Below are 14,626 nucleotides of genomic sequence, written 5' to 3' on the forward strand. Positions count from 1 at the left end.
GTATTGTTTTTATTATTATTATTTTATCTAGAGAGAAGGAGAAGGACCCATAGTGGGGTAAGAGCGAGAGTTTGTAGATGAGTATATTATTGAGATGTATATTACCGACGAACTGGACTTTTCCCCACAAATAATTTCCATATTGTCCTGTATCCAAATTCAAACTCAGTAACTACGGGGATAACTAAAACTTTGTTATTGATATAGTTAAAGACATGCCGAAGAAAAATGGCACAATTTTTTAGGAGATAATATCAAGGGCACAAAAACGGAATGTGCATTTTACTTTCAAGTTCCATATATCTAGACAAGAGACTGTGGCTTTAACTCCCATAGGCTGACTGAAAGAGGAATCCAGATCAAGGAAATTGCAATGCCAAGAGTTACAAAAAAAAAAAGACTGATAAGCCAGAGTGGCAATAAAGTCCACGCCATGAGTTTGTTTAGCAGTGTCGTATGTCTGCTAGTCTGTAGATTTCATTAAACGTTAGTTTTAAATTTTGGACAATTAACATTTCCTCTAAGCATCAGGCATTTAGGCTACCCTAATTATGCATTAGAAGTAAAAAACTTTAGAGAACAATTAGGAGAACATTTTTGGGCATAAATTCTGTCAGACGAAGAGATTAAACATGGCAGAAAACATGTCTCTACTATAGGGTCAATATCAATTTCTATCATATGGAAATCAGGAAAAAATAAATCTTTAAAAGTTTGGGGCAGAAAAATAGAGATTAATAAGTTTCAAATAACTTAGAGTAAATTGTGGCACCACAACTTTATAACCAGTGAGAGTCAGGTACAATGGGGACACTAGCCCAGCTATAGTACAAAGTTGTGGCACGACATCTTTATAACTAGTGAGAGTGAGGTACAATAAGGACACTAGCCAGCTATAGTACAACGCTCAGATGTAGATAGTTGCTCATGCATGATACAATAACCATGTGAAATAGTAGATTCAACCTAAAACTAACTAACGTGTTATCACTAAAAAAAATAAAAAAATTCCGACAACTTGTATGGTTTCAAAGTTGTAAGTCAGTCTTGGTCAAGTAATTTCTATTGTTTTGTTTAGGGAGTCTAAAACATAGGATAGAGTCTTGTTCCCATTGTTAAATAAGGTCAACAATCCTGTGTTAACTATCATTAGTCCCACATTGGTTCATAGGTGTCATGTCTTAAGACTGTTTTAAAGTTGGTATGCGCTATGAAATCAACTAGGAGTTTTCGTAGCACAAATTCATAAAAATACACTCTGTGCACTACAAAAACAGGGATTCACAACTAGGAGATTTCGTAGTGCAAAACCCAGAATTTGCACTGGCTGTGCTACGATATCGAGGATTCATGCCAGATCTTGTCTAGCTGTCTTTTCCGTCATAATCCGTTAATGTTTCATTATCATGTGTCAGCCCTTGAACCATGCCTATCACATGCAGCCATTCATTCTCATCGTTAGGTTCGTTAGATGTCTTGTATGCATTCTTTCAAATTTCAAAAATTAAGGTGAGGTGAGTTAGTCTTGGTTTTTCCCATGTTCCTTTCATGCATAAGAAGACACTTGGCAAATTTAAGGATGGCACTCATCAGAACTTTTCGAAACCTCAGGCAAGACAGTTCTTAGTTTCAAATTCAAGTGAGGTAGTGTTCAAACCAATACAGTGCAGGTTTATCTTCAAGTTTCCTTGCAGGGATTTCATAGACATGTCTGAAGAAAGGAAAAATCACAGATCAGGCCGGTGTCTTAGAGTTGAGCCTAAAGGTTTAGATGTGCTCATGAGAAGCAGAGAGGTTGAAAATGCATTCAAATAGGTGAGATGTTGGAGATTCTGCGAAAAACTTCAAGGTGGTCATGTTCAAGTAACCAAAGATTTTGCTTTCAATTCAAGAGTGGGAGTGCTAGAAATTCCAATCTCTCTTGAGGTCATATCTGTAGTCACCGAGATACCAAGAGGCCAGGAAAGATGGTTTAAGAACTTTAAATTTGAAATGGCACCCTGCCAAGAATTTTTGAAGCCAAAATTCATAGGCTCGGACATAAACAAATCAGTGCCCAGAAGCCATGTAAAGGATTCATATGCCAACCTGCTGACATGCATCCAGAGATATTTTACCTGTGAGGGAAGATATCATAAGGTGTAATCATACCATTTTAAGCTCCTCTTACATTTCACTGGAAAGATATCTCTTGATTTACCTTTTTATCTTTTTCGTAGCTTAGGCAAAATGTCCGATAAGGTTCAATTGAAGAAAGAAGCTTTCGAAACCTTCTTATTCCATCATGGGTTGATCAAGTTGATTGTTTTACATGAGCTTCAAAAGATTGGAAGAGAATGGTTTGGATTCTTGTTTATGACAGGCTTTAAAACTGAAACAGGACTTAGCCCTAAGGCTAAGGAGATTTCTGCACTAGCAGTAAGTCATCAGGAGGAAACAAGATAAAGAAGATTTGTGAAATTGAAAACCAGAAAGCAGGTGAAGGCACCTATGACACCACTAGCAGTCCAAGACACCCCTCAACAGTCACAGAGGAAAATGGTTCAGATCAATGAGGTGGTACAAGAGCAGGCTGTTGATAAAACTGTCCAAAGAAGACTAACAAGAAGTCAATTAGCCAAGTAGAAGGGGAAGACTGTGATTGCAGATGAAAGCCCAGCTTCAAAGGGAAGCTTGAACGATCTCCTCTAGGCCATCGACATGGAAGAGACTCCTCTGGTCCAAATAGAGCTACTTGAAGCCAACAAGAACAAAACCAAAAGAGTTAAATCTTCCAAAAAGCTTCAATTTGATGACCAAGTCTCAGAGTTTGTGTTCAAGCCAAGAAGACTTGTGACAAGGCATTCAAGAAGGATACAAGAGGCATAGCCAGAAGCAAGTGAGACAGGGGAGGTAGCAGAATTACATGAAGAACCTGTGGTTCCATCAAAAACATCATCACAACTGCACAAAGGTTAGCTGTCATGCTCAATATTTCACTTGGACGGTCCCTGCAATAAAAGAGGCAAGATATATTAGAAGGGTCAATGAAAAATTGAGAACTGGAATTTGAATGATGAAAAGACAGATCGAAGATTTGAAGATTCAACTGAATGAACCAGAAGAACAACCTCAACATAAATGAAGTAGACAGTAAGTGAAGCAATTTTGGGACAATTTTGATGTGAAGTTTACTTTTTGAAGATTGAAGGTTATTTTGGATAGATAATGTCAGATTATTTGGCTCATAGCATGTGGATAAGCCATCGAAAAATCCCAAAAAATGACAAAAACTGTGTTCTTGAATCACACAACAGTTTCGTAGCACGCTACGAAACTGCTAAAAATGACATATAATGCACAACAGTTTTGTTTTTTGAATCAATTTTGAAATGAAAGGGGGGAACCATTATGAAAGAATGTTGCTGCAGAAGATACAAAGGGGTCACCTCAGAAGTTTTGAACACTAAACAAAGGAAAATTCAAAGAATGAGAAGCATCTAATAACTCCAAACTCTGCACTATGAAAATAGTAGTCGTTTCATAGCTCAGACAGTTGTCATGCTTCAACCAACATCTAAGGGGTTTTGTCTTAGCATGAGTATATGAGCAGGACCTTTGGTCTAACTCAAGGCATCACATGTTATTAAAAGGGTAAGATGGTTAGTAGAATTCGAGGAACCACTTTGGAGACCAAAGCAGAAAAAACAGGGGCAGTTTTCCTAGTATCCAGGGACAGATAAAGGACAAGCAATCAAAGGCCAGCATGAAGTTTAAAGTCATCACTCAAGCCAAAGATGAAGAGGGATAGATGTCAAAGAATGAGTTTGTTTTCATAGCTAAGGTTGTTGCCAGCATAGATAAGGAGTTACATTCTTAGTCAAATTAGGTCTCTAAGACTGTTAGTTTTCAGTCAGTTGTAATTAGTAGTTTGTTTAAAGTTTGATAGGTGTCAGGTCTAGAGAAATTCGAATTCCCCTCTTGCTGGAGGAAGGAATTCAAGCTTGTAAAGAAACTCTATATATGACAAGAGTTGTAATGCACCAAGGGTTGGAAATTTTTCAGAGAAAACACTCACATTGTGTCATTGTAGAAGATTATGTTTTTATGAATACAGACTTTGTCTTTACTTCTTAGGATTCAGAAAGAGTTCAATGATGGCTTGTTTTGTGTTTGTCCTCATTTCGTTATTTGCATTAGTATGAATTTATGATACTTAGAACTCACTGGCAATGCTCTAACTTCCTTCATGCATTTGTAGACTGTGTTTCCTTCCTATTTCTATGTCTTAACTAATATATTGAACTTTTGATGCCCTGACTTCCATGTTCAGCTAATATTGTTGTCATACTAAGCATTTTCTAACCCCATAGCCCAATGGATGTATATTGACTGTGTTTCAACCATTTACACTCCATTTGTTTTTATAGAGTTAGCCATCTAATCCATTATCAAAATCTTTAACCTAGTGAGAGAGCCCTCTCAGGTTGAGGAGGCTAAGTGTTAGCCAAAAGTTGGTTTGAAATGGTTACTCAAGGTCTACCTGATCAGCAGCCTGTCAAGGTTAGGTTTTGTGATAAAATTTTGGTGTGTGTGCTAGGAGTCGAATATTATTCATTCCCGAAATCAAGAAGCTGAACTTTTGAAGGTAGCAAGAGCTCAAAAAACTTTTCGATGTTGCAATCTACCTTGGTGACTCCATACATTTTCAAAGTTTTAAAAGTGGATTCGAGCGGAAGATATACATGGAGCAATCCTGACCCAAATCCACCTATTCCTGTGGTCAATCCAAACACTCTTTCAAGGAGCAGACAAAGATTTACTTAAACACCAGGTACTCCATCTTATTCAAAACCTTTGCTCTCTGAATTTTCAAGAAGTCCAGAGGACAAAATAGTTGATGAAAAAATTCATGAGGTGTTTTTTAGATCAAAAAATGAAGAAGAGCTCATTGGAATTATTTTAGATTTGCAAAAGAGAGGAATTGATACCTCAACCTTAGTATCACAAGAAGATAAAGAGGAATTTTGGGAAGTAGTTACTTCTGAATTATTGTTAGAAAGGGAAGCCTTAGATAAACTGAAAGAACTTGATCCTTTTGAAGTCTTGCTTAGATCTAAAGCTGGTTTACCCCTTCCCAATTTGATCCAGATTTAAACAGGAATGCAACAAAATATAGATATAACCATATACACAAAGATGCAATAGAAATAATGCTTCATTTCATTAATGGAAAATAATGAAATATGCTTACAACCAGAAATGGAAATAAACCAGCTAGGGCGATGGTAGCTTATCTCTGAGAAGAGATGTGGTGGCTACATGCCTCTGAACTGTGTTACAATGAGGCTCAATGGCCTATTTATGGTTGAGAAAGAATGGAAAACCCTTAACATTCCAAAACCTAACCCTAGAAGACGAAACGCCAAATTGTGGGCCATGTTTGGGTAAATTGGTACATCAACTTCCGGGGTCGTAACTTTGGCATACGATCTCCGTTTGATGGGTACAATAGCTCGTTAGAAAGATCTATCCGAGCACTACCACTTTGGAAAGGGCAACATGAGTCTGTGGACCAATGTTGCCCCCAGATTTCCCAAAAAATGCCATTTGGGGCCTCAAAACGACTTCGGAAGTTCAGGACCCAAAAAATTGCTAAAAATAGTAAACTGTGCTACATTTTAGGAAACTTAAAAACTGAAAGAGACAATTGTGGGGGTCCAAATGGGATAGGTGGGTGGCCACCAACATCCACCTAGGTCATTCCTCCCCCATTAGGAAGCAATGGTCCCCATTGCATTGAAATCCTCCCTGAGATGAGGAAGCTTCTACTGAGCTGGGTCTCTGGTGAGTTGTTCTGCAATGTCTGATGTGTCCAGAAATGGTGGGAAGCATGGTCGACGATGGTCCACATTGAACACTCAGTGCAATCCAAGGAATGGAGGAATGGTGTGCTTCAAATCATTGTTGCCTGTAGCCTTGGTACTGGTGTAAGGACCATGTCAGAGTCGCTTGAGTTTCTGATGGGTTCTGGTAAGGCGTTCTCTCTACAGATGTAACCAAACTTTGTCACCCACCTGAAACTTGTGTGGTACCCCTGTGGGTGAGGAGAAGTTGTTCCTGTGTCTTGTCATGACCGTGTCCCTTTGCTGCTGCTGCTGCATGGAGGAACCCTTCGCGGGGGTCATGTGTGTGGTGACAATCTTTCCCTTTGGGAGTGAACCAGACAGATGAATTTCCTGGTCTGGGAGATGAGCTTGCTGCCTTTCTTAGCAATGATGAAATATGTGGTGGTAGGTGGGGCTACCTCCGGTATCCTGTATAATGAATTATTCAAAGAAATAACGACAACACGAGGCCTTGATTCATACACAGCATGTCGCCTCCACAAGTATGGTTGGCCTAATAATACATCACAAACATCCAGAGGTGTAACATCACACAATACCTCATCTCTGAAGGGCTTGATGCTATAGGGAAGGTGGCACTGCTGGAAAAATTTGAGATCTCGTCCTTCATGAAGCCACCTGATATTGTACGGCTGTGGGTGTGGTGTAGTCGGTAGGCCCAACCGCTTCACGACCTCTACTGAAAAAGGTTCTTTTGGCTGCCACTGTCGACAATGAATTGTAGCGGCAAACCCTTCACCCACATCTATGAGTGGAAAAGACGTTCCCCCTCCTCTGGGTCTTCGAGCTCATTCTTCTAGATCATGGTAGTGGCAATAGTGGCATTGGGATCCACATCAATGATCTGCTTCCCTTTTGCATTCCCGTTGTCGAGTTCTGGCTTAGGGTCGGAACATGCATCTGATTCGGAAGCCTTCAACTCGGCCACCAATGACTGCTTCATCCAACACTCACTTGTGTTATGAGTGGGACTCTTATGGAACTCACACCACTTTCTTGTGTCCTTCTTCGGCTTCATGGTGTTGTTCTTTGCTTGCGGCTTTTACGAGTTGTTTTGGGTCACCCCGCCTTGGCTTTGTCCTTTGGGCTTTGGATTTGCAGATCCAAAGTCTCGCTTCTTCTGTTTGAACTTTTGCTCGATTTTGATAGCGTATCAGTATGCTGTGCTGAGTGAGGAGATGTTCAAGAACTCCATCTCTTCCTGGATGTATCTGTGTAGGCAGCCACAGTATTTGAGTACTAGATGTAGCTCAGAATCTTTGATACCCAACTGTGTGCGAAGGGTATGAAAAATGTTTGTGAACTCTAGCACATCTTGGTCTCGTCCCTGCCGTAGTGTGGTCCATTTGATGTATTTGTCCTCATAGCTTTTGACAGGGTAGTATTGTTCCTTGATGGCATCCCGGAAGTCATTCCAAGTGGGTGCGGATGAAAATAGTGAGCCTGTACTTTCATCCTTCTGCTTGCAGTAGGTTTCCCACCAGTCCTTGATGTGGGGTGTTGCTTTGAGAAGAGAAAAAATAATCTTTTCCCAACTTGAAATTCATGAACAGAAAAATATCCTTCTAGCAGATTTAACCATTTATCTATGGCATCTGCGTCTATCTGACCCTTGAATATGGGGATTTCAAAATTAACTTGTACCTTAAAGGGCGTAGCATTTCCATAGTAGCTGTTGGAAGCCGATGCGTCGCTTCTGGGTAGCCGCTAAAGGATCTGTGCAAAGCTATCCATAATCGCGTTCCATTGAAGCTCGAGGGCTTCTTCGAGCAAGACTTTGATAGGATCTCCTGCCCCCTCGTCTTTCTTCTCATCCGCCATGGGAGGCCGTCGAGATTTGTGAAGTTGTTCTTGCAAAGGTTCGACCAGTTCAAGCCCTAACTCCTTATATCTCGACATCGTTGGGGACATGCAAAGAAAAACAGAGAAAAAGCAGGCCGCTCTGATACCAATGATCCGGATTTAAACAGGAATGCAACAAAATGTAGAGATAACCATATACACAAAGATGCAGCGGAAATAATGCTTCATTTCATTAATGGAAAACACTGAAATATGCTTACAACCAGAAATGGAAATAAACCAGCTAGGGCGATGGTAGCTCATCTCTGAGAAGATATGTGGTGGCTACATCCCTCTAAACTATGTTACAATGAGGCTCGATAGCCTATTTATGGTTGAGAAACAATGGAAACCCTTAACATTCCAAAACCTAACCCTAGAAGATGAAATGCCAAACTGTGTGCCCCGTTTGGGTAAATTGGTACATCAACCTCCTGGGGCCATAACTTTGGCTTACGATCTCTGTTTGATGGGTACAATCACTTGTTAGAAATATCTATCCGAGCACTACCACTTTGGGAAGGGAAAAATTTGTCCATGGACCCATGTTGCCCACAGATTTCCTAGAAAACGTCGTTTAGGGCCTCAAAATGACTTCGGAAGTTCAGGACCCGAAAAACTACTAAAAATAGTAAACTGTGCTACATTTTAGGAAACTTAAAAACTGAAAGAGACAATTGTGGGGGTCCAAATGGGATAGGCGGTTGGCCACCAACATCCACGTGGATCATTCCTCCCCCATTAGGAATCAATGGTCCCATTGCATTGAGTTCCTCCCTGAGATGAGGAAGCTTCTGCTGAGCTGGGTCTCTGGTGAGTTGTTCTGCAATCTCTGATGTGTCCAGAAATGGTGGTAAGCATGGTCGACGACGGTGCACATTGAACACTCGCTGCAAGCCAAGGAATGGAGGAATGTTGTGCTTCAAAGCATTGTTTCCCGTAGCCTTGGTACTAGTGTAAGGATCATGTCGGAGTCGCCTAAGTTTCTGATGGGTTCTGGTAAGGCGTTCTCTCTGCATATGTAACCAAACTTTGTCGCCCACCTGAAACTTGTGTGGTACCCCTGTGGGTGAGGAGAAGTTGTTCCTATGTCTTGTCATGACCGTATCCCTTTGCTGTTGCTACTGCATGGAGGAACCCTTCGCGGGGGTCATGGGTGTGGTGACAATCTTCCCCTTACTTTGGCAGTGAACCAGACAGATGAATTTCCTAGTCTGGGAGATGAGCTTGCTGCCTTTCTTAGCAGTGATTAAAGATGTGTGTTATAGAAATTTTTGGGCACTGCAACCCCAATCAAACATTTCCATAAACCAAGGGCTCCTAAGTCCCTAAAATTGTTGTTCCATACCCTAAAAGAACAAGGTCACCTGATTACATCATCTCCCAGAATTTCTCCATAAAAACTGCTCAGAACTGGTCAAAAATGGACCATCTCACCTGCTCCATGGTCAAAGTGCGATGCACCCCACCTAATGCACATGGTAGGTGCGATGCATATTGAAAATCCCTTCTATGGGGTGCGATGGGTGAGAGTGGACAAATGGCAGAGTCAATTTGCGAGGTGGATGATCATGGAATCTTCCAGAAAATTCTCCTGTGACACTTGCCTCTCTGAATTCGTCTAGGGATGAGTAATATATCAATCAATCTCCAAGTGGAATCAAGAACTATCAGAGATAGGACACTAATCAGAATCCCTTCTTGTATGTTCGATGATATATGCATTTGTGTGCTCAATATATATCTGGTCCTATATTGTTTATGAATGTAGATCTCTGTTCTTCAATAGTATTATGCTGCTTTGATTCCACAGGTGCTCTTTGAAGCTGGGTAGACAAAGGAGAAGTGGCAAAGATCTGTCAGAAGGGAGAGGAACCGAGCAAGGAACCAAGCGCAAGATTGAGGTTGGTGTCCTTCATTCCCCTCTTATCTACTTCTCATAAAGGAAAACGAAAGTGGTTTTAGTTTGTTTGTTTCTAAGATAGCTACCAGTCTTAGTGGGACTAGCAGATTCGAGTGGACACTAGATTTCCTGATAACAAAATGGCGTCTGCACTGGGGAGTGAATAGATTGTTTGTTTGTCTATATTTTTTTGTTTTATAAACTTACATACGGAGCCTGAAGTCAAGCCAGCTAATCTTCGAACTGCATTTGCTATGCAAGTGCAAAGTAGACCAATGTTCCTTCAATCTATCTCCAGGTTTTGTTTATAAACTGAACAATTGATTTGCAAACCTTCTAATTTCCCTAGTGGTGGCTCTAGTAACCTCATTAGATCAGCCCCTGCGATTTCTATTTGCTATACATCATTTGCTTAGCCTAAATCCTTGAACTGAGCTACAAACTGTGACCAAGATCCAAGTAAAGTCTCGTCCTAGTACCATCGCACCCTCTCTTCAAGGAAACCAGTATGCATCACACCTCTCGTGTGCAGTAGGTGGGATGCATCCCTGTTTCCCTGTGTTACAGGTGCGATGATAAGAAAAGGCTAATTTTGCCTCCAGGTCTTGGTTTTTCTTCACTCTTTTCAGCTCTATTCTGGAGTTTTTCTGTTTTTGATCAGTATACCACTGTGGAAACCCCCTTCCTTTCCATCATTCAGCCTCCATTGTGCAAATAACTGTGAATGTTTTTATGTATTTTCCGCCATTTTTAGTTCTCTTTTTCAAAGTAGTAGCATAGTCATACTGTTGTCTTTTGATTTGAAAGTGTCGCAAGTGTTGTTTTCAGTCAAAGAAAATAATTCCATTGTTCTTGATGGTCGATTATACAGTTACTCTTTTATTTGATTTGAATTAGTGGTTTTTCAAGTGTCGAAAGCAGTTTTCAATTCAAAATAGTAAAGTGTCGTCATTATCTTCCTTTCATTTTTGAAAAGAAATTTGTTAGTACTGTCGCTTTGAAAAGATAATTCAGATTTGTACTTAGCATTCTTCTTGTCATTCACACATTAAGAAAGCTGAAAAAATGTACATGCATGTGCATTTGCATTTAGACTGCTTGTTGGTTTGATTTAGGACAGTGCATCTAGTGTGTGTTCTCTGCTTTATGTTGAAAGAATATCATCTCTCTTTCTTTAGTAGCTAGGATTTTCATTGCAAAAAGAAGATTAAACGATTGTTTATCATCTTAGATTGCATTTTAGGAATTGTACATCTACATAACGCGGTGAACCTAAAAGGAAAATTTCTTAAGAAAGATCAACTGTAAAATAAATTTAATGAACCTAAAAATACTTTGGAACCTAACGCACAACATCTAGAAGTCTAGGCTAGAGACTATTCCGGCGTCGTAAAGCCTGGTAACTGTCACTTTCACTGTTGGTTGGGTGATTCCTCCTCTTTGAGACAACAAGTGCCATTACGGACTTGTGCTCCCACGTACCATCGAGTATATATTGGGAGACCACAATAGGCTATATCCTTTATCCATAGGAAGCCGTCTGCCGCCCTATCGGTTGCAATGCATTGAACACAACATTCGGGAAGATTGACTGTCGTACCGTAAAAAGTATTCTGCAGTTTTGCGATTGGTTTGGTAATACCTCTATCTAGATTTCCAGAGTAGTCTCTTTCGTTCCTTTTCAGACTCCTTAAAGGAAAAGGTCCATTTGAGCACTTGTCACTTCAGGCTCATTAAAAATCGAAGGCGACTAGAGTCATCTTTTGTTTTTTCTCGACTCTTAAAAATTGAAAAAACAAGTTGTGTCAAAGCGTCTAAAATTTATTTTAATCGGAATAATATCACCATTCCCGTGTTGGTCTCAGGTTGAGAAAAATGGAGTCCACCAACCAAGGAGTTCCCCTTGGGGGGAATCCTAGTCCTTTCTCCTCTTGGGGAGATGTTGGTGCACCCCATATGGCCACATTGTCACTTCCAGGATTGACAATTGGCTTGCCCGTATCACTCTTCTCGACCTCCGTCATTCAGAACACCATGGTTCCTGAACAATCAAGTCAGCAACTAGATGATACTAAAGTTACCCCCCAACCTTCTACTTCATCTGATTCTCCCTCTCCTCATTCCTCTTCGCTTGATAAAGCTGGTAAGGCCCAAAACCAAGTAACTAAGAAGAAGAAGGAGAAGGAGGAGAAAGAGAAGAAGAAGGAGGAGCCAAAGACGAAAGGGGGCAACCATACATCGTCTAGCAAAAATCCACACACTGCACCGTCCAGGCCTAAATTGCCATGTGTCATAAATTTCCATGTGTCATTTGCAAAGGAGACCACTACCACCGAGATTGTCCCTGCATCCCTCAGATCTTAAGCGACTGGTCTCCCCATTTTCACAATCTAGTGTCACCGACCTCTGACGATCATGTTGAGAGCACACCATCAACTAGTGAAAATGAAGTCCCTAGACAAAAAGGAAAATATAAATTTCCTTGTAGACTGTGTGAAGGCGATCATGCCCTCCACCATTTTCCCTTCCGAGACAAAGCTAAAAGAGTTTTGGATGACCGTCCGGTTTCACCGTTATGGCTTCCTCCTGGATATAAGAAACTCTTTCCAAGTCCATCACTGGTTGAAAATCAGACTGACACGCCATTTTGTTCGGTCGAAGCATCTGCCATTGAAGATAAACCCACCGAACCAACACTAGACGAAAGTCAAAAGGTTGAGGCGACAGTCGACCCGGTCTTGTCTTCGGAAGGTCCATCTTCAGATGACACAATCACCGAAGAGAATGAGAACGACACTGTCCAAATTCTTTTCATAAACACAAACTCCAATGAACATGAGGGCAATCTACCCGTTCCTTTACCGCAGGAAGGAAGTTAGTGAGAGTCATATTCGGCCATCTATTCGGTCCCACCTCCAAGCAACCTAGTTGTTTCCTTCGATTGGAACCTACTAGGCAGACCCTGTTTACTGGCTAGTGTACCATTCCGAATCATTACACAAATATACAGAATAGTCATGGCCGGTACCATCGTAGATGAAGGGGCTTCTCTGAGTATCATTTCCTCAACTTCTTGGAAAGCGCTTGGTTCGCCATCGCTTCTGCTTGAGATGAGAAATCTGACAGGCTTTGACAAAGGAACCAGTCGACCGTTAGGGATCCTTCCGAATGTGCCAATAACATTAAGAAGGAAAAAAATTCACATGAACGTAATGGTAGTCCAAGGACCTCTGGATTATAATCTACTCCTTGGGCGTGACTATATTTATTGCATGGGAGCCATTGTCTCCTCACTCTTTAGAGTAATGTGTTTTCTGCATGAAGGCAGAGTGGTAAAGCTTGTAGACCAGCTGTCGTTTCCTGGCTCACACATAGCAAATATTAAAATACCGTCCCTAAATGGTCTTTTCACGCAAGGAATGTCTCATCAATCTCCAGTCTATCCACCTGATGAGCGCGAGTGATTTGGGAGGACATGACTGAAACCCAGGGGGCATGCACCTTGGTCTATTTCGGCAGAAAAACCTTGGGTATAGGGTAGGTTTCCGCGGAGGATATATGACTAGTCTGACACACCCATCCATTTAGGAAAATGGGATTAGACTGGAATAATATTCCCACATCAAAGTTATGTGAGTGGAGGCGACTTTGCCACTCACCTTTGTCTATTTCGATAGACATCGCCAAGGAAGCATTTTTTCTGCAGCGCAAATGGAGGGCTTTCATATGGTAGCCTGGAAATTTTTCGCTATACTTGGGGGCATGCAAACCTTTTTTCATGCAAGCGAAGAGCGACCGTTTATTTTCTTAGTTTGTAGTTTCTCAACCTTTTAAACTCGTAGGATTGGTCGTTCCTAACTTGCATAAAGAAAGGATCCGGGGCAAAGATTTGTAAGGTGCAAGCTCCATAAAAAATGGCATCTTAGATGAGACATCCTTATTATACGACTGGCACGAGCAGTTTTTACGTGGAGTTCAAGATCATTAAAAATTAAACATAAGCAATGAGAAAACATTCCCCCAGAGTTTAAGCTCATTAAAAAATAAACCAATTTCCGGTAAATAACCATTGTGAATGCATTATCATCAGCTTTTGAGCCTTGGTCGTGTTCTCATCATCACCTCCACTCTGTGTTAGCTGATAATTCACCTCCATTTGATTGTTTACCCTTTTTGAGGAATAGCTACGAAGAGTGATCCTGTTAGCCATCCTTGTGACACTGCCGTGATTGGAAAATTCCAAACCTTACCTGGAATCAGTTGCTACCTAAAATTATCACTCGTTCCTCAAAAACGAGTATCCTTTAAGCTCTTTTCACCTGACTCGTAAAATATGAAAAGATTACCGAGAGATTGGCCTCTCCAGCTCGTTAAAGTGACCAGAAGTGCTATCCCTCTTCTAGATTTTAATCTTTTTGGACCTGAGGGATTATTACACAAAAATATCGAGCGCTTGTCTTGTTCGGCTCGTTAAAATTACTGAAAATTCTTCCCTTTCGTATTATTTTATACTTTTTCAGACTTAAGGGATTTCATAACGAAAAAGGATTATTGGAGTTTCCTTTACGTCCCTTTTCAGACTCTCTAAAATTGAAAAGGATCGAGTTATATTTGTCCTTAAACTCGTTAAAACTGAATAGTGAAAAACTTGTCCATACATACAAGAACGAGTTTCACTGCCGCTAAGCTCGTTAAAATATAGCGACGGGTTTTCCCAAAGGGAAAATTATAGAACAACCATATGTTATCCTCCTCAAGCTTGACAAAAATAAAGAGGTACTGGTCAGCCATGACTGGAGAAAAATTGGGAAGAAAACTTGAAGAAACTTTATTGGTAGCAAGTCACTCTTGAACATGACAATTTCACTCCACATCCGAGTTGGGTTGGGTTGTTCCATTCACTGGTCATATCACCATTGGTCCGTCACACCATCCACATCTGGGGTTAATGCTACCAATCCATCATGTCAGTGTCGCCGGTATGTTCAAGAGA

The sequence above is a fragment of the Pinus tabuliformis genome, chromosome 4_2, assembly GCF_031772625.1.
Source record: "Pinus tabuliformis cultivar Carrire ecotype Pingquan chromosome 4_2, CPIR1, whole genome shotgun sequence".
Classification (NCBI taxonomy): domain Eukaryota; kingdom Viridiplantae; phylum Streptophyta; class Pinopsida; order Pinales; family Pinaceae; genus Pinus; species Pinus tabuliformis.